Below are 20,408 nucleotides of genomic sequence, written 5' to 3' on the forward strand. Positions count from 1 at the left end.
AAAGCTTGTGAAAACAAAAATGTATAGTAAATCTTAATGTTTTTTTTTTATAGTAGGTTATTTATAAAGAAATGTATCTGTACTGTATATGACATAGGCCTGTTGGTTAGAACATTTCTGCAGTGGTCAATGTGTCAAATTTTAAATGTAGACTTTTACACCAAATAAAATAAAAAATAAACAGGATGCTAATTTTTATAATAATAATAATAATAATAAATATTATTATTAAGTATGATTGTTTTTCTAATTTCTTAATAAATAGCCTACTGTAAACTACAACCATTAATGATTTATATGATTTATATATGAGATTAAAATATGTGTTAGCAAAGTGGTTGTACGTTTTAGATCAAAATATGGAACATTCGTAATAATATTTGTAAAAGAAACATAAATGTGCCGTTTAAATACATATTTCAATTAATATGGAAAGCAAGTGCATGTTTTTACCAAAGCTAATATTGGAATTTTTTTAAATGCTTGTGCATTGTAAAACAATATATTTTGCACAAAAAATAATTTGTGTTTTCTTTAAAGAAGTTGTTACTCCGCCCCATTTGGAGCTTCATTATGGATGTTTTACATCATAACTAATGTGGTTTAAATGACAGAGAAACTATGACTTTGGGAAACACTCATCACTGTATCAATCTTTTCTCAAACGATGGGAGTTATGTCTTTGTTTGGGAAACGCACCCCTGTTTGAGAGGCTATTTGATTCTGTCCAGCTGGAGTTTGGCTAAAAAGAAAAGAAAAATGCTCACCGCTGAGTGATCCCTGAGTGAAAAGCCTGATGGACAAGCCTGACATGAGTGCACAGGAAACTGATGCTTTAACTTAAGCTATCGTGAAAACTTAACATCACTTGCTTACATTCAAATTAAGATACACCCGGGCTTTAAAGAGAAGCGACGTTGCAGGGTTGTTGGCACTGTGTGCATGCTGGGAGCTGTTATGCATCAATCTATCAGAGGAGCTCATCTGTATTCAGATTTGCCGGAAGGCCCAGGGAACTTTGGTGTGAAACAGTTGCATTTGCGACCTTTAAAATGCACCGCGGACACTGCGGCATGCAATAAATCCGTCGCTTTTTAGTCCTCTTGATATGTAATTCCTGAGCTGTCAGCCACACTTCAAATCCTTCAAAGGCCACTGAAATGTATGTAGATTAGGTTTGTTGTTCAGGAAAGAAGGCCTCGGGCTGGAGTCACCTGTGCAGTGCAGAGGAATGGAGGATAAAAGGGTATAAAAGGTGTGTGCGACAATGTGTGTGTGGGAGCATGTCACATCTCTGTTCATCAACTTGTACCGGTTGCCAATATAAGATCACATCAAATTTAAGCACTGATGTTTGCTTACAAAACATCCTGCACACTTTCAGTACCTCAGACATGTGTGTCTTTTCTTGCATTTTTTTTCATGCATAACGATGTATTAAAAAATGTTAAAAGTCATGCAGTGCAGCCTTAAAATACTAATTAATTTGAATTTTAACTCTGTACACTTTCTCCATCCTTCAGACACCTTTATTTTACCCATTTGTCAACATGCAAGTTAATCAATTAAAAGACAATATATAACTTATTAATTTTAATATTTGAATAGGCATGTCAAAATAAATATGCTGCTTGTGATGTGATTTAAATTGTCTGTTTAAAAAAGTAAAATATGAAAAATTTGTTGGACCACCTTTTGCTTTAATTACATCACTTGTTTTAATATTAAATGTTAAACTTGTTTTAATATTAAATATATAAAAAAGAAAAAAAAATCAAAAGGTGGCTAATAATTCTGACTTTAACTGTATATATATATATATATATATATATATATATATATATATATATATATATATATATATATATATATATATATATATAAATATGTGTGTGTGTGTGTGTGTGTGTGTGTGTGTGTGTTTTATTTTTAATAATTTTTTTATGGGTTTTCACCTTTAATTTAGATAGTGGAGGTTACAGACAGGACCTCAACAAAGGACCTCGAGCCAGGAATTAAACTCAGGTTGCCATTAGCACCATAGTGGTATATGTCAGAGCACTTATAACCACTTGACTATTGGCGCCAACAGATATGTGGTTTTCTTAAGACTACACAGCTGTTTAGTCGCAATCCTTTGAGTTCCCCTCGCATTGTAAGTGTGGAATGCTCTTATCTTAACTATTAAACATTTCAGTGAATTCTACAGTTTTTTTTTCACCAATGTCAATTATTCAATTTCTGACCAAATTTTTTCCTCAAGGATGATAGTTCCCCATAATCCCTCCAGTTTTTTAGTAATGCACTGGACGTTTCTTAACCCAGTTTTATTAGTTTCAGCAATCTCCTTTATGTTTTCTTTGCTCCTTGATATTTTCTTTGCTTGATGCATGCTAACATTATGACCCTTCTGAAATCTGAAAAAAGTGAAAAGATTTACATCTTTTCCAAGACCATAGGATGTGTCTTCCAATATTATTGTTTAAGAAATGAGAAGCTACTCTGTGAATCATTCATTCATTCATTTTCTTTTCGGCTTAGTCCCTTTATTAACCTAGGGTTGCCACACTCATACACCACTGACAATTTAGCCAACCCAATTTATCTGTACCACATGTCTTTGGACTGTGGGGGAAACCGGAGCATCCGGAGGAAACCTACGCGAACACAGGGAGAACATGCAAACTCCAAACAGAAACGCCAACTGACCCAGCCGAGGCTCCAACCAGCGACCTTCTTGCTTCTAATCAGTTAGGGTTAAATATCTTGTCACCAGCTGAAATATAATCATCCATGCAGTAAATTTCCAATCTGAGGCTTTTATCTATATGCTTAGTTAAATCTTGGTGGAGACCTTTTTGGAGCAGAAGTTTATTCTTAGTTACAGTGTATAAAGTGATCTTTTTTATATATATTTATAAAATCCCTTTCAATTTTTTTGAGCTTTTTTTTTTTTTTTTGAATCAGAGCAGTATTTTAAAGATTTGAATGCATATACACTAAACAGTTTCCTATTCAAACAAATACTTTCTTCATTTTCAAATCACTCTGAATGCCTTTAAGAAACATCATGTTGCAGCTGTTATTTGTCTGAGCGTTCTCAGTGTCTGATTATCAGACAAACAACAGTCCACCCTCTGCTGAGCTCCAGCAGTAACCAGTCGCTGGCTGCTCCCTCGCGCGTGTAAATACAGCTTTGCTTAATTACTCACACCATTAGTTTATTGCTTTTATATATTTGTTAGCTATTAGCTGGCGAGGCTGAGTTAAAGTCCATCCAGTGAGTGCCTAATTACTTCAATCAACACACACACACACACACACACTCACACACACAGCCACACAAGCACATGGTAATAGCGCTGCTCAGCACATGCACGCCGTGACAGTCAAAAGCCCGGATAATGTATTTACAAGCTCATAAAACTATGGCGAGTTTACTGTCAGCCTGCTCTGATAGGGTTGCTACAAATAATGATTTGTAGGAGGGTGTTATTTTTTTGTGTGGAGAGGAATGTCAGTGACTAATGGGCTTGTGACACGAGGTGTAATTTGACGTGTAGTTATTAGAAGAATGCTGAGGATGGCTTAATATGGGAGGGAATATGAAATATGGTTGTAAATGCCTGGACTGAAGTGTTTATGAAAAATACAATATACAAACTCGGGAGAGAATGTGTCAGAATTGGCTTTCCGTAATACATGTCGACCATATATTTTATCTTGTATTTGGTGGTGCATTTGGCTCTGAAATATTTAATCAGGGGCCTGTATCATGAAGCTGGATTAGTTGGTTAGTCAGTTAAGTTTCAGTTTAGTTTGCATCAGTTTTGAGTTTTAGGTTACATGAAGGCAAGTCAACTTTAATCGCTCTATGCTTCCATGGTATTTTGGAGCAGCTGAACTGAGCTACCTTCATGATGCCTAAAACCAAGAATTGGTGCAAACTAAACTAGCCAGCTAATTTGACCTTATAGTACAGGCCTCAAGTCATGAAGTTTATTAATATCTCACATGCTGTTAAGGCGAGAGACTGCAATCAAAAACACTTTTTAAATGCACGTGAAAATTTTGAGATTTTGGGCTTTTTGGATTTTCATAAAGTGGTTACTGTAAAGAAAACATTATTATTATTATTTTTTTGTAAATGTCTTTTTTCACTCTTTATTAATTTATGTGGATAGATTTCTTTCCCAGTGCTGGGTTTCTGCATATGCCACAGAAGTTGAAGGTTCATTGTGCTGTGGCGACCCCTGATATCTTAGGGGCTAAAATGAATGAATAAATGTCTATAGATTTCTATTGCAATGCCCATTTTAATTGCAGTTTTCTCAGTTATTTTTCTCCTGCATTGAATCATATATTTCCACGTCAACAACACTTACATACACCAAACTATGCAGTACAATTCAAATTTTGGAGGTTTTTACTGTAAATGCCTGATTATATAAAACCTTTTATTCTATGAATTATTGTATTGTAAAATATCATTTGATTATGGATGTTTGCTGAATTTTGGCTTTTCAGAATGCTCTCAGTTTAAAAATTGGGCCCTGATATGTAAAAAAAAAAAAAAAAAGTAATAGTAAAAAAGTATAGTGATAACTATAAGTGACACCTCCACTGCATTGATGACCATATCAACCGATTCAAATGTTATCATTTGAGTGATTGGACATTATCAGTGGTTATCAGCTGATAGATATGGGCTACTAATAGGCTCAGAAGGCTGTTATCATCCATCCACATGGTTAGTCAGCTATAGATCACATAAGGCTGCGGTCAGAAGTTAACGAGAATTATTGATATTATTTATTAAATTACCCATTATTTGTATCATATTAACATCTATACCCCTACCCCATACCTAAACCCAACCATTGCTGTAATGTAAAAACAGATCTGGATCTAGAGTCTTCTCTGTTAGTATAGCTGATTAGTCATGGGAATTATTTATATTTTTTATTAAATTTCCCATTAATTGTATTTAATTGTGTGTTGTAGGAAGTGGAGAGAGTGTGTGTTGTGAGATGTGGAGTGAGTGTATGTTGTAGGAAGAGGAGTGAGTGTGTGTTGTGGGATGTGGAGTGGACACCTGGAGCTGTGACCTTCCTGTATGTGTGTGATGTTATCATATATTGAGGAGCTGTGCTGCAGTCTTTTTCGCTGGTTAAGTGGATTGTCCATCCTTCGTGTTGATCAGCAGAATGCTAATATGTCACCGGGCTCAATTGAATTTCCCCTGGAAGCTGTAGAAAAGGCAAGCAGTGTCATTTAGTGAGAGACTCGCTCTCAAACTCACTCCACTGCTCACTCAACTTGCAGGAGCTCACAGGTTCAGCTCTGCCATCTTCTTATCTGTTTCCTCTCTGAGCTTGTGGAAGAACATTTATTGTCACACTTAAGAGCAGTCATGTTTTGCTAAATAATAAGGAGAACATAAATGGTTTTTAGACAGAAAGTAATAATGTGCTAAGTATAATAATTTGATTAAAAAGTCAAAATGAAAAGGATAAACCAAATCTTTCATTCATTTTCAGCCTAGTCCCTTTTTTAATCAGGAGTCACCTTAGCGGAATGAACCACCAACTTATCCAGCATATGTTTTACCCCGCGGATGCCTTTCTAGCCGCAACTCAGTACTGGAAAAGGCCAATAAACTCTTGCATTTACACACATACAGCCTCCTGAAGGAAACCCATGCAAACAGGGGAAGAACATGCAAACTGCACACAGAAATGTCAACTGACCCAGCCGAGGCTCGGACCAGCAACCTTCTTGCTATGAGGCGACAGCGCTACCCACTGGGCCACCATGTTGCCTAAACTAAATCAAAATGCCGTCATTTTTTATGAGATTAAAAAGACAAATAGGGGTTGCACAATAGGGAAACGGGGAGCACAGGTATCTCACAGCAAGAAAGTTGCTGGTTCTCCTCTTGTCTGTGTTGGTTTACCCCACAGTCCAAACACATTCTCTATAGGTGAATTGAGCTGAATTGGCCGTAGTGTATGGGTGTATGGGAGCATTTGCTGTGTAAAACATATGCTGGATAAGTTGGTGGTTCATTCTGGTGTGGGAACCCCAGATAAATAAAAGGACTAAGCCGTAAAGAAAATGAACGAATAAATTGGCCGTAGGGTGTGAAAGGGAGAGTGTGTAGGTGTTTCCCAGTGCTGAGGGTTGTACTGTCTGTTCCTGTTGAGGAAGGTTATTCACCAGTAAAAGTTATGCCAGAGTAATTGATGGTTCATTTTGCTGTGGCAACCCTTAATAAAGCAGGATATAAAACTAAAGTAACATTAGAATAAAATAATATAATACATTTGTCTATTATAAGTTCATAATCTCAAAATTTTGAACTATAATCAGATAGGATCATCCATAAGACATTTTTTTCTGGCATAAAAAGACAACTTTTGATAGTTCAAACATTTTTCTCATAATAATGACTTGGTTTATAAATGTTCAAAAGGTCATTTAGATTTTATTCTCAGTAATTAAGTATCTCGTGCTTATGACTTTTTTTGCCATGTTATGATGGTTTTATGTCATATTTTTTCCAATTGAAAAACCAAAATACACTGAAAAAAATGATTCAAAGATGGTTACCTGGATTAACTCTTTTTTAAGTGGTTGTAAACAGTTACTTTGGGTTCAATTTAAACAAAAAAATAAGTTAAACATTACTAGATTTTATGTGTTTGTTTAAATTCAACACTATCCGCTTGTTAAGTGGTGACGTGTTTGTGACGTATGTTATACTGTTTCCGGGTCCAAGCCGCCACTCATTTGAGTGGAGAAATCATTTGTTTATGATCACGTTTTATTCCCATCACACATTAAAGTTAATTTTATATAAAATCAGAGTGTACACAACAATAGTTGTGCATAACAAATACCAAAATTTTAACAATTTATAAAAAATTCATCACTTTCTGGCCATCAGATATTAGGCATGGACACATATATTGTGATCGTGATTTTTTAAAGCCTTAAATCGCTATGTAAACGTTTATTATTACCATTTGATGAGTCTCCCCATTCAGTTGAATAGAGCGCTTGGACCCGGAAGCAGCTTCGCATGACGTCACACTTAACAAGCGGATAAATTGTTTGCAACAATTTTGCTGACATCATTTTTTTTCAGAAAGAAATTAGCTGTTTGTTCAAACTACTTATTTAAAATGAGCTGAAAGTTTATTATTTTTTAATGGACAACCTAATTGTTTTATGTTCAATCTACTTAAATTTGTAAAAACTAATAAAATAACTTAATTCTTTCATGTTTTTCTAAAAAACTGGTTGTGTGGAACCCATCTATTTTTTTTTTTACTGTGCATGTAGGGCAGGGGTGTCCACACTCGGTCCTGGAGGGCCAGTGTCCTGAAGAGTTTAGCTCCAACCCTAATCAAACACACCTGAACAAGCTAATCAAGCGTGTACTAGATATACTAGAAACTGCCAGGCAGGTGTGTTGAAGCAATCTGGAGCTAAGATCAGCAGGACACCGGCCCTCCAGGACAGACTTTGGACATCCCTGATACAGGGAGTGTCTAATTGATCACTTTTAAAGTACTTTTTTATAGAGCAAAAATAAATGAAATGACAGTTGCATGCTTGTGCAGAAATGTAGATGTATACTTTATTTCATGATATTTTATACTGCTCATCTGTCTTTTTACCAAGAACAAAACCAACTAAATGGGCTTGATGTATTGATGAAACCTGATTTTTATTACTTTATATATCAAATTGCTTTGCAACAATCTGCATTGTGTAAAGTGCTATAGAAATACAGGTGACTTGACATATGCGTTTCTCTGCCTATTTACTATACTATATTTATATAGACAGGTGAGCTGTTGTCATGATGGCCAGTCTGAAGACAGGCTGTTAACAGGCGATTTCACATGCATGCAGAGCTTGTCCACAGATAGCGTAAAACTCAACCACTTGTCACATCAGCTCCAATATACTTTTCTGCTGGAATAAAACAAGAGTGTTTGTTCCACTTTATGTTTGTGCTATGGATAGATTTTTTTTCTTTCTGATTTAATAACATAATGGCAAAGTTTATTGCTGGTATTCATTAATACGAATATGAATTCAATTACTCGGTGGCCCCGCAAGTTTGTCCACATGTTTAAAAAAGTTCTTTTAGACATTAAATTTTGGAGAAGGGGTTTAAATGCTACCGCATTGGTTCTCTGGGTATGAATTGTTTTAAATGGGCTTTCATGCATTTATTAGCATAATTGATCTCATCTAAAACCAGTCCCTGCATTTAAATGACCATTATGAATGTGTGTAATTAATTGAGCATCTTATGAGTGTGTTTATGATTAACACAAGGATTAAATATGCGTACATTTTGTGTTGCTGCTACAACAATTGGAAATGCTTTCATACTAGTTGGTGCCACTGCAGATAGATGAAATATAGTGTAGTGGAAATTGTGATGGATTGATAAAAATAGGGTTTGATTTATTTATTTATAATCTTTACAAAATACATGATTTATATTGATTAATTAGATATATTTATCATTTCTATAATATATATATATATATATATATATATATATATATATATATATATATATATATATATATATATATATATATATATACACACACACATAAATTTCTGTAGCCAAGTTTAAATTAAATTACATTATCAAATTTTATCCATTTAGTGTAAGATTATTCAATGCATATTAATAGAAAAATTGTAGATTTCTTTACATCTTTCAGTTTTAACATAAGTATTTATTGGTTTCTACATATCTTTAAGGACATAAATTCATATTTCAACATAGAATTAAATATATAATAAAAAGTATAATAATAATCATTATAATAAAAAGCCATTGTAGCCTTTATTTTTTATTTCATTTTTTATCAATGTCCCTCTTTTTCATTTTTTTCCTCATAATATTACTAGACAATATCAGTATATCTTTATCCACTACATCCATACAGGGCTTTTTAAACTTTTAGGACACATAGGACTTTTAGGACCCCCCCCCCCCCCCCCCAAGTTTGTCCAATTTCACTCTAACAGTATGGTTGAGTCGAACATTGAGTATGTTTACAGGGACACCAATACTTTAATATGATGTTAATACAATTAACATGATACTCTGATTAATAGTCTAGCATGTAAACAGCGATTTTGATTACCTTAATCCGATTAAAGTCATAATTGAACTTAACAGAAATGGAATTAAGACATTAGTGGCACTATTGAAGTAAACAAGGCAGTCAAACTATTACCGTCATGTAGGACTTTTCACCATATTTTGCCACAAGATCCACACACACAGCTGTCAGTAAAGACATACACATCTTGCGAAATGTTGAAGTTTTTTTTTTTCCCATTCAGCATGCATTATTATATTCCATTAAAACAACACACTTTCACCAGTCCTTACTCCATTCCTCCCATCCAATACCCCAGCTTGTTTCGGGGGCATGAATGAAAAGTTCATGAGTGAAAGTGAAACTACCGAACTGCAGTTAAAGTTGAAAAATTTAAGATGAAACACAAAATTACATAAAACTGCAGGAAATGTGGATAGCCTGGTTATGAAACATTCAAAAAGCAATTCACATAAACACCTTTATTATATTATATTATTTTACATTATATTATATTATATTATATTATATTATATTATATTATATTATATTATATTATATTATATTATATTATGTTATGTTATATTATGTTATATTATGTTATTGTCTTAAATAACTAGATTACTGATGTCCATGTAAACGTAGTCAGTATGTCTTCAAAGTAAGTAAAAGATCCAAAAGGGCATCCTGCTGATTTGATTCAGAAGGGCACTTTTTTGTAAGTTGGCTCACCGGTTTTTCTTTCATTTTCTTGTCATAATTTTTTAAAAGCAGCACCAGGTCCATTTTATTTGTATACATTTTACTTCAATGAATTAACTCTACAGGTGCCTGATAGCTAGCTGTGGAACTAATGTTAATCAGATTCACTATAGTAAACAGATAAAAATCATCATCATAATTTACTCGAGTTCACACCTCAAATTCTTGTGCCCTCCTTAATAGGTGCTGGCACCTTCCTTGTTGAAAACAGGTTGAAAACCCCTGCATTAGTATAGTCTACGTGTCTTGTAGAGGTTCTTTTACAGCTTGAACAAATAAAATCTTCTTAGATTCTTGTGTTGGAGATGAGTGAAAATTACATTTATATTTCCCAACATTCCACCAGAACCACAATCGCTAGAGGTGTTCTTAACTTCTTTGGCATTATTCTGCAATCTTTTATAGATACTTCAGTAGAGACAAACCTATGCCCGTGGCTAGAAAAAATTGGCCAATTTGCATTGAATTGTCACAGTTCCGCCTTTACTCAGTGCAGTGGTTCTTTGCATAACCTTTCACAGTTATCAACATCATGATACCCTGAGCACCATGGAGGGCTAAATTGCAGCATGAATGTAACATCAGTGTGGGCCGCAGTATAGGCTAATATCAGCCATCTGCAGGTGGTCAACAGAGGGCTGTGACGGAGGAAGCTGGACATGACTGTGAAATATGAGACATGGGGAAAGAGAGATAGTGCTGCTTTTTTGCGAGAGCTGATAAGAGCACAATCTGGGCATTGACATCCAGATTCATACCATTTAGCCTAACCATTAGCCCTCACTTAACCCACCATGACATCCAGATAAAGTAACAGGGGCACAAGAGATACTGTCAGTTGTGAATAGGGATTTTAATCATGTATCTGTTTACCATGAATGTTCTTTCTGAGCACAAACAGCGTAAAACATCATGGTTAATCTTACAATTAGACAAAAATAATTGATCAAAATATGGTAAAAGTTGACATATTAATTCAGTTTCATTATCATTATGAAAGACTCATGTCTAAGATTTCCTCTGGTATTGTTGGTATCCCCTTTGACTCGTTAACAGTTGGTGATCTTTTTCTATTTATCATCAGTTTGTTCAAATTAAAAGTTTTATATCTTGTTCTTGTGTGCACCAGGGCTTTGTTTTGGGCCCTCTTTTGTTTTATAATTTATATTTTGCCACATTTTCTGTAGATTTTGCATAAGCTTTCACTGTCATGCAAATAATATTTGATAATAGAGTTAATAATAATAATAATACTCGATACCAGACTATATGTGTGTACTTAATTGATGGTTTTATTAGACAATGTATTACATTTTTGTAAACCTAGTTTACAGCACTATTTAAAGCTAATCTGTTTTTATATTAAAAAATTTAGTTCAAAACCATTCGCTTATCATAGGTAGTTGTAGTGTTATCACAATACTGGAATTCGGTACCAATCAATACTGAAATTTTTAAAACGTCCTTTTACTGCAAACATTTGAGCGCTGTTGAGTGATTTGTCGTTGTGTTCACGTGCTCAACAGAAATGACTGTGATCAGTTCACCGTAATCAATGCTATTTACTGTGTGTAAACACATATACAGGGACACTGGAGCATTTTAAAGCTGCGATTCATGAGTGGATTGCTCATATGTCAGCTTATAGACAAACCAGCTGATCTAACTTTGAAATGCTCCAGTCCTTGTATCTGTTGTTACACACTGTAAACATTGGTGAATTCGGTGAACTGATGTATCGATTGGTACCGACTTTCAGTATGGTGGCATCCCTAGATAGTTGTTATTTAGCATTCTATTGTCAACACGATCTCACACCGTTTCTAACTTTTTGATTTAAGGGGTAAATCGTATGAATTTGTACAATCTCATTCGTACAATTTAATGATTTGCTCATCCACCAATGATGGTTGGGTTTAGGGGCAGGGTTGGGTGCCACGCAATCGTACGACTGAACAAATTAGTTACTGATCTGACAAAATGTAAAATAGTTACATTTCCTCATGAGATCAGGCTGACTATTGTAGCCAATGCATGTTTGAATTTAACATCTCTCTCTCTCTCTCTCTCTCTCTCTCTCTAAAATATGTTTGTTTTAAAGTGGAAGTGAAGCAGTCAAGTTTACATTATTTTGTAAATTGGTTTCCACTTTATTGAAAATACATTTAACAAACTTAATATTAATAGTAATATGAAGAGTTCAGATGCAAAAGCCGCTAAATGCCACTTCCACCAAAAATGAGCTAATGACATTGAGTGAATGTTTTAGGCACGTAGTACACCATCAACAAATAGATTTGCTTCAAATCATCTAAATCGCAGCATCAGCCAATTAAAAAATTACAGTTTGTTGGCAAAAGCCTCCAAATGCCACGCGGACATTTTTTGCAATTTCTGCTGAGAATTTTGATTAAAATCTGCGGATTTCTGCTGAATTATTTTGGGAGTATCCAGCGGAGTATCATAACTAAAACCTTAATATATTAAATAAAAAGTAATAAATTACTGAATAAAAACTGAATAAATTCATATTTACACATTTACTCAAGTAAATAAATAGAATTAATAATGGGCTAAAAATCTCCAGAATTCTGCGGAAAATCTGCGGAAATCTGCGCGCGCAGATTCTGTGTGGGCCTAGGTATTACTTCATAATACCTATGCAGCTGGAAGAGCATCCGCTAAGTAAAACATATGATGGATAGATTGGCGGTTCATTCCGCTGTAGCGACCCCTGATTATTAAAGGGTTTAAGCCGAAAAGAAAATTAATGAATGGTAAGATAAAAGATCTTAACATTTCAATTTAAGTTAGTAATAAGTTCTACTAAACTCTCTCTCTCTGTCTGTATTTTTAAAATCCCCTTTCCTCCCTATCACTTTTTTTCCTCTTCTTTATGGTGTATATAAACTATTTCTTGAACTGCCTGGTCCAAATCTTAGGGCAGCTCTATTTGTTAGCTTCACAATCTGAGCCAGCACCACCAGGCCAGTCAATTAGTTTCCAGCAAATTAAGAAGCTGAAAAAGTAAAACAGTACATTAGGTTTTTACAGCCATGCATCACTTTCTGTAAGAGTTCTTCTGAGAGAGATAGAACGGGAGAGAGACCAGAGGAACAGAAGAAAACATGAGCTACCAGCAAGGAGACTGTCAGCATGCGTAGAAATGAAAAAAACACACACATTCACATTGATGTAAGAAAGGAGGTATGCAGCCGACTGCTCAGAACACACACACTGGAAATGGAAGTGTTTTCCAGTTAATTGGGTGACCCCTGGGGCCAGGCTAGTGATTCTCCCTCGTGGACATTAATATTGCATGAACCTTTCAAAGCTGCGGTGTCACCGTGTGTCTCTCTCTCCATGCCACCCTTCAACCAACCGCCCTGGCCAACGCCACCCCTCCCACCGCTACTGACACACACCCTCCCATCCTCAGCCCGATGTACGCGGACCCCGGCCTTTATTTTCAAAGCTTTTCCCACATGCTAGTCTAGACTAGTCTGAGTTAGCACAACAAAGCCATCCTCTCATTTTACAGCTTAACACTGGCATGGAAGGACACTGGAAGGAACGCCTGTCAGAAAAAAAAGCGGCTAATAAAACGTTTTGGGGTGCCCATCTATTTGACGCACTATAAAAATGTTGTTTTATTTGGGTTTTGTGTCTCTCTGACGTTTTGTAGCTCTTTGAAACTCCCAGCTCTATAAATCCAGTGTTTTCCCAGCTCTGGACGGTGAGTGTTTCATGGTTGATCATCCTAGATTTATCTCCAAATATAGTGAGGTGAAATGTACTGTCCCTTCAGACGGCAAGTTGTTTTACCGGGATTTACTCTCTGTTAAGAAGAGTTATGTACATTGTGCGTTTTATACCTCCAGTCATGGAAACAAAGCTGCTTTCCTCAGAGTTCTGAAGGGCTTTGTGAATCCACCTATCAATCTCAGAGCCGCAAATTCACTCTGGCACTAAGGGGTGGGGAGATGTGGTCTGCTTTTTTAAATGCCTGGTATACCTCCTGCTTCAAAGTGCCTGATGGATTTCACTTCCTGGAATGTTTACTAGCAGAGGTGTTGTAGCAATTGGATATGCCAGGGTTCTCACGGCAGATTCAGAACTTAATGATAATACATTTTGCATTACAGTTCAGTAGCTGAATTTGAATTAAAGTAGCAATTGAAATGTAAGTCAGTAGAATTCAGTTGAATTAACATTCAATATCAAGACTTTGGATACTGGATTGACAAAACTGTTAACATTTTTTTTTAGCAAAGTTTAAAATACATTAATGGAATGCCAGAAGAAACTAAATGGATGTGTGGAATGAGATGGATGCATGGATGACACAGCTTGGATGGGTGGAATGATGAATGAATTGACAAAAGGATGGATAGGTGGATGCATTGATGGAACAACAAGGATAGATGGATGGATGATAAATGGACATGTTAATTGATGAATGGAACAAAAGTAATAGGTGAATGCATGGATGGAATCGCATTGATGGAAGTGTTTATGGAACAACAGAAATGGAACAACATAGATGAGGAACAAAATGGAGGAGTTTAATTAGATGCATTGTTTGATGGATGGATGGATGGATGGATGGATGGATGAATTGATGGAATGATGAATAGATTGACAAATGGATGGATGGTTGGATGGATGGATGAATGTGTGGATGGAAACATGAATGAAACAACCGAAATGGAACAACATAGATGGATGGATCAAAGTGGAGAAGTTCAAATAGATGCATATTTGGATGGATTATACAGCTTGGATTGATGAGCTGATAGAAAGATGAATAGATTAAGAAATGGGTGGATGGATGGATAAATGGATGGATGCATGGACGGACAAAAATAGAACAACATGCATGGATGGAACAAAATGGATTAGTTTAAATAGATGCATGTTTAGATGGATAATACAGCTTGGATGGATGGATGGATGGATGGATGGACGGATGGATGGATGGATGGATGGTTGGATGGATGGATGAATTGATGGACATATAGATAGATTGATGGATGGATGGAAGCATAAATAAAACAACATGGATGGAACAACATGGATGGAACAAATAAAATTTAGTTAGATACATGGATGGATGGATGGATGGATGGATGGATGGATGGATGGATGAATTGATGGAAAGATGGATAGATTGATGAATGGATGGATGGAAGCATAGATGAAACAACATAAATGGTACAACATGGATGGAACAAAATAGAAACTAATAAGATACATGGAGGGATGGATGGATGGATGGATGGATGGATGGATGGATGGATGGATGGATGGATGGATGATACTACTTGGATGGATGGATGAATTGATGGAAAGATGGATATATTGATGAATGGATGGAAGATGGATGAATGGGTGGAAGCATACAGTAGATAGAACAAAGTATTGATAAATGGAGATGTTAATGGATATATGGATGCATGGATGGAACAACAAGGATGAAACAAAATTAAGGATTGATTAGATGGATGAATAAATGGCATAGGTGAATCAATGGATGGAATGACATGGATGGATAGATGGAATGACACGAATGAATGGAAGCTCGCAATAAATTATATGGATGGATGCATAGATATAACAACATGGATAGATGGACAAATGGATGGATGTATTGTTATTGATTGATAAATAGACATGTGGATGGATGGAATGACATTGATGGATTGATGGATGCGTGGGTAGATGGAACAGTGATGAATGGATGGATGCATGGACAGATAGATGGAACAAGCATGCATGGATGGATGACTAGATGCATGAATGAATTGACATGGATGGGTGGAACTCGGATGGATGAATAAGCAGCATGCAAAGTTTATTTTTCTGCTTTTCTACTTTAATATTTTGTTTCATTTTGTATAAATATATGTGTGTGCAATTAAAAAAATAGTTTGTTTAAATACAAACAAATGAACGTTTAAAAAATACTATATTTTTATACACAAACCAATGAAAGGTAAAGGGCCCAGTTTTGTTTTTCAAAGACTTAACTCTAGAACCTTTATTTTGAATGCACAATGACTTTAAGTAGATTACCTTGATAAATGAACCAAATGATTGCTTCATTTCCCAGAATGCATTACTTGTCATTTCAGAATTCCAATTGCTATCATTTCAGTTCAACTTGCATTGACAGAACAGAGGTGCGGTGAATTCAAATTCACATGCATAAATTGAAAGTCATTTCTGACTTGTGTCCATCCCTGAATCACCCGCATCTGTTCTGACCTTTTCTTTTTAAAAGGCAAAGGTCAGGGCCTACATATTAGTGCAGGGTGCCGCTGGTGCTGATCTGTGGTGGCCTGAAGCGAGGCATATGTCTCCTAACAGCAGATGACAGATACAGGTGTCAGTATCCAGGGTTTATTCCCTACGGTCATGAGCTACAAGCACAGCATCAAACTCCACCCCACATCTTCATGCATCTTTATATCACTCTCTCTCTATTAACCAGAGCTCTTAGTTATACACTTCATTCCTCTCTGTTTAATTTGTGCCTTTTGCTTTTAGACTTTTTCTTTGTCCATCTTGCCATCCCCCCCTCCCGTCCCTTCCTTTTCCTTCTCTCCGTCCCCTCACCCTCCTCTTCTCTTCCGCCTGCGGGCTGCGAGGATGCCAGGACCCATGCTAATCATGGGTGACACATCATTGAGGGGAGCGGGCTGTTTGCTGTCAGCAGTGTTTTTGGTTCATAATTATTTCACGAGTGTCACGTCAGTGTCAGGCTCTGGGCGAGCGGAGAGAGACAGCCGGCCTGCGGAGAGGAAGAGTGGGTGGAGGGGGGAGTGTCACAAGACCTCACTGTTAGCCACTTTCTGCCCAACACCTCAACTGCTTCACTGCCTGCACTTGGAGAAACAGAAAGAGAGCGAGATGAGAGGGAAAAGAGACGCCTTTCAGTGGACAGTTTAAACTTGATGGGTCATAGTCACTATGTTCATGTGTGCACATATTTGAGCGTTTTTAAGCAAAAAAAATATTATTTGTATGCTCTGTTTTAGTTAATCAATTTAGTTCATTAGTAATTAATTTCACTGGTTTAATATCAAGAAAGCTTAAATTTAAGTAGCCATTACTTAATCTTTCAGAAATCTGCTTATTAGACATGATGTACCTAAATGCATATCTGTAGTGATCTGAATACAATTCAGAATTGTTCATATTATTTCAATGATGTTATATTGCAGAAAAGAATGAAATGCGACCAGATGGAATGTTTTTTTAATGTAGTTTACTTCCTTAAATGAAAAATGCACACAATGTAGATTCAGAGAAATCATGCACTTAGTCTAAATAGGCTAAGAATTCTGTATGAATTCTGTATGTGTTTGATCAATGCAAGTGCTTTAAAAATGTATAATGTCTTGTGATTGCAGGAGACAATATTTTTTTATCCTTATATATAAATTCTCACAGTTTTTATGGGCAACATATATGAAATTCTAGAAAATATCTCAAGGAATTCAAGATGAAAAAGAATGTATGGTTATAAATAAATGTGTTCTTCAAGCTAAATGGATTATTTCTTTAAATTAGAAAAATGTGTCTACGCCAAATATAGGATGTTGGCTGAAATACGTGGTTACAGACATGACAATGCAAAAGATAACCTATATATTAAGAGATACATTCAAGATCTTTGAGGGAGTTTGGGGATCTTTCAAATTGTTCCTAAAATGTAGTGGAGTTGGAACTGTGTTGATGGATGAAAAGACAAGAGTTCATAAATATTGATGTCAAATACTGAGAAGTGTTTTGTTTGTTTGTTTGTTTGTTTCGTTTTTGTTTTTACTTCTGTATTATTTAAACATAAAGTCAAAATGGTTAAAACGGTTTCCCCCACAAGTCCAAAAACATGTGGTGAATTGGGTGAGCTAAAATTGTCCGTAGTGTATGTGTGTGAATGAGTTTGCATGAATGTTTCCCAGTGATGGGTTGCAGCTGGAAGGCCATCCGCTGTGTAAAACATATGCTGGATAAGTTGGCGGTTCATTCTGCTGTGACAACCTCAGAGTAATAAAGGGACTAAGCCAAAAAGAAAATGAATGAATGAATATATTTATTTTTAAATGTTTTAAAATAAGCCTCTCCTGCTCAACAAGGCTGCATTCATTTAATCAAAAATACAGTAAAGATGGTAAAATTGTGAAATGTTATTACACTAAGAAATAACTGTCCAAAAGTAGTTAATAATTTAATTAAATAACTTATTCCAGTGATATTAAAGATGATTTCTCAGATTTATTGCTCCAGTCTTTAGAATCACATGACCCTTCAGAAATCCCTCTAATATTAATTCATATTTTTATTATTAATATTATTAATAGTAACAATAATAAAAGCAATAATGACTGGACTAATAATTTTATTTAAAAATACATACAATAAGTAATAAATAAATATATCATATGTAAGTAAACAACTTGATGAACAGAATAATTTTATAAAAAAAAAATTTAATAATAATCCAGATGAAGAAGCATGATGAATATTTTATAGTCATTTAATTTATCTCATGCCCTTCAAAACTTCAGAACTGAAAGGATCAGGTCTATGAACTAGATCAACCAAACCAAAATGAACGAATACTTCACAAATCAGATATTAGAAATAACTCTGAAAGAGGGCTCACACCATTCTATTGATGACCCGTAATTTTTTTTGTCATTTTTCACTCATTTTAGGGAAATTCATTAGTGCCATGGAGAGTCTGTGGAATGATATTCGAGAAACTAAATGATAACATAAATTAAATTTTTATGTGAACCATCATTTTAAGATTAGAAAAAATTGAAAATGTTTCCAAAAGAATTTGTTAGCTGGAATAATTTTAACTTATTTATTTATTTACTTTCAGATTTCCCCTCTGAGCGTAACACCTTGAGAGCCAACAGCCACTTTAATAAATCCAACTGGAACGCACCAATGTAGTGGGGGAAGAAAAGAACCAGCGACAAAAAAGCAAGTGAAGACAAACCCCAGCTGATGCTTAGGACAAAGACGGCAGGTATATGGCGGATCCAGTGGAAATGAGGAAGAACAAAGGGGAAGGGGAGGAGGAGGAGGGTTTTGCACCCTGTTTTTTCAGCCCTCTCTCTGGTGTCACACACGTCACAGTCTGAGGAGGAGGGAAGCAATCAATGATTTAAACAATAATGCAGCTCTCTGTATTCCCTGTCACACTCTCGCCCGCTTGCCGCTTCGAGGACTGTCACACACTGTCTCTGCCTCGACAGCTTATCTCCCGCATGCTGCTACTCCATCTTGTAGCTGTCCGCCAGTGTCCTCACTCACTCTCTCCAATCCCTCTCTCTCTCTCACATCCTCTCCATCGTTCTTCTCCCTTCCCCGACTGTGTTACTCACATGATGCCTTCACTCCTGGTTAATACACTGTGTCCCTATCTCACGCTGTCGCTCCATTCCCTCTCGCGCTCCTCGTGGAGTGGCAGGGCCAGCAGCCCGGCACACTTTTAATGGATTGTTTTCAGAAGGTAAATGTGGAAGTTCTTTGGCGGATGCAGCTGGCCTTCTGTAAGGCGTATATATGAAGAAGCCAAGGAGACAAGTGGACAGGAACTCTCTCTCTCTCTCTCTCTCTCTCGATCTTGCCTTTTCACTGTCCCGATACCTATTTCCTTCTGCCATTTCACACACTCCAGCTCTAGCTTAGAGGTATCAGCTTAAATTAAACCTACGGGACAAACAAATTACATCTGTCACCTCTGGTTTGCATGGACTTGACAGGAATTCAATGAAGGCCGCCATGTTTGTTTGGTGGACTTCTAATCACACTTCAGTGATGGCTGCTCCAATCAGGCACGTGGATAACAGACTTGCTGTTCCACTGCTAAAGTTTAAAGGTTGCGCACGAACTGGTCTGTAACCTATCCGTGGAAGCAGAAGAACATAAAAAGAAAGGAAATCACGTGAATCAATGTCGCAATAGCGAAGCTGTGGCCAGACGTGTGGCTGCGTGTCTCTGGAGAGTGCTAATCTTGGCGTCATCAGTCAGGACACTGAAGTTCGGCTGAGCTAGGGGTCAAGGGTCAAGCCCATCAGCCTGCTGACAGCCCATCCCTGCAGCTCCCAGCATGCGGCTGGTTTAAGGCTATCAGTGGGACAGCTGGAGTAAGAGCAGCTCATTATGGGCTTTTGACTGCAGACGCCGGAACCATTGGGAGCAGATGTGCAGAATGGCACCGAAGCTGCGGCAGGCCCGTAATAGAGCTGAGATGCTGAGCGCAGGTGATACGTGTCCTGTGAACTCAGGGGGTGCGACGGTATTGAAAGCCCACCGCTGCCGTTCCAGAGATCTGTCCAGATCACAGGCTTCTTTTTTTAACACGACCCCCACACGACAGGGAAGCCCAAAACTCAGCTCTAATTGGCACGGTGATTCATTTCACATTCAGATTGTTGTTTCGCTACAGTTCTGCTCTTTTTCTTATAGATCCCAATGTTT

At 36.5% G+C, this 20,408-nt stretch overlaps 1 protein-coding gene across 34 annotated transcripts in view; it reads left to right on the forward strand.

Moving 5' to 3' along the window:
• The window catches only part of rnf220a (ring finger protein 220a), a 353,098-nt gene that overhangs the window by 137,385 nt on the left and 195,305 nt on the right, over positions 1 to 20,408 (forward strand). For 20 of the 34 annotated variants that reach the window (NM_001443299.1, XM_087239637.1, XM_087239645.1 and 17 more), the window contains one exon: positions 18,802 to 18,951. The exons of 2 other annotated variants lie outside the window; for them this stretch is intronic. The gene's annotated coding sequence lies outside the window, so the exon portion shown is untranslated. Of the gene's footprint in view, positions 1 to 18,801; positions 18,968 to 20,408 lie in introns of all 34 variants that reach the window. 12 more of the 34 variants (XM_087239653.1, XM_087239649.1, XM_087239647.1 and 9 more) reach the window with 1 other exon arrangement.

Source organism: Danio rerio, chromosome 2 (assembly GCF_052040795.2).
Source record: "Danio rerio strain M-AB ecotype USA chromosome 2, GRCz13ab, whole genome shotgun sequence".
NCBI lineage: Eukaryota > Metazoa > Chordata > Actinopteri > Cypriniformes > Danionidae > Danio > Danio rerio.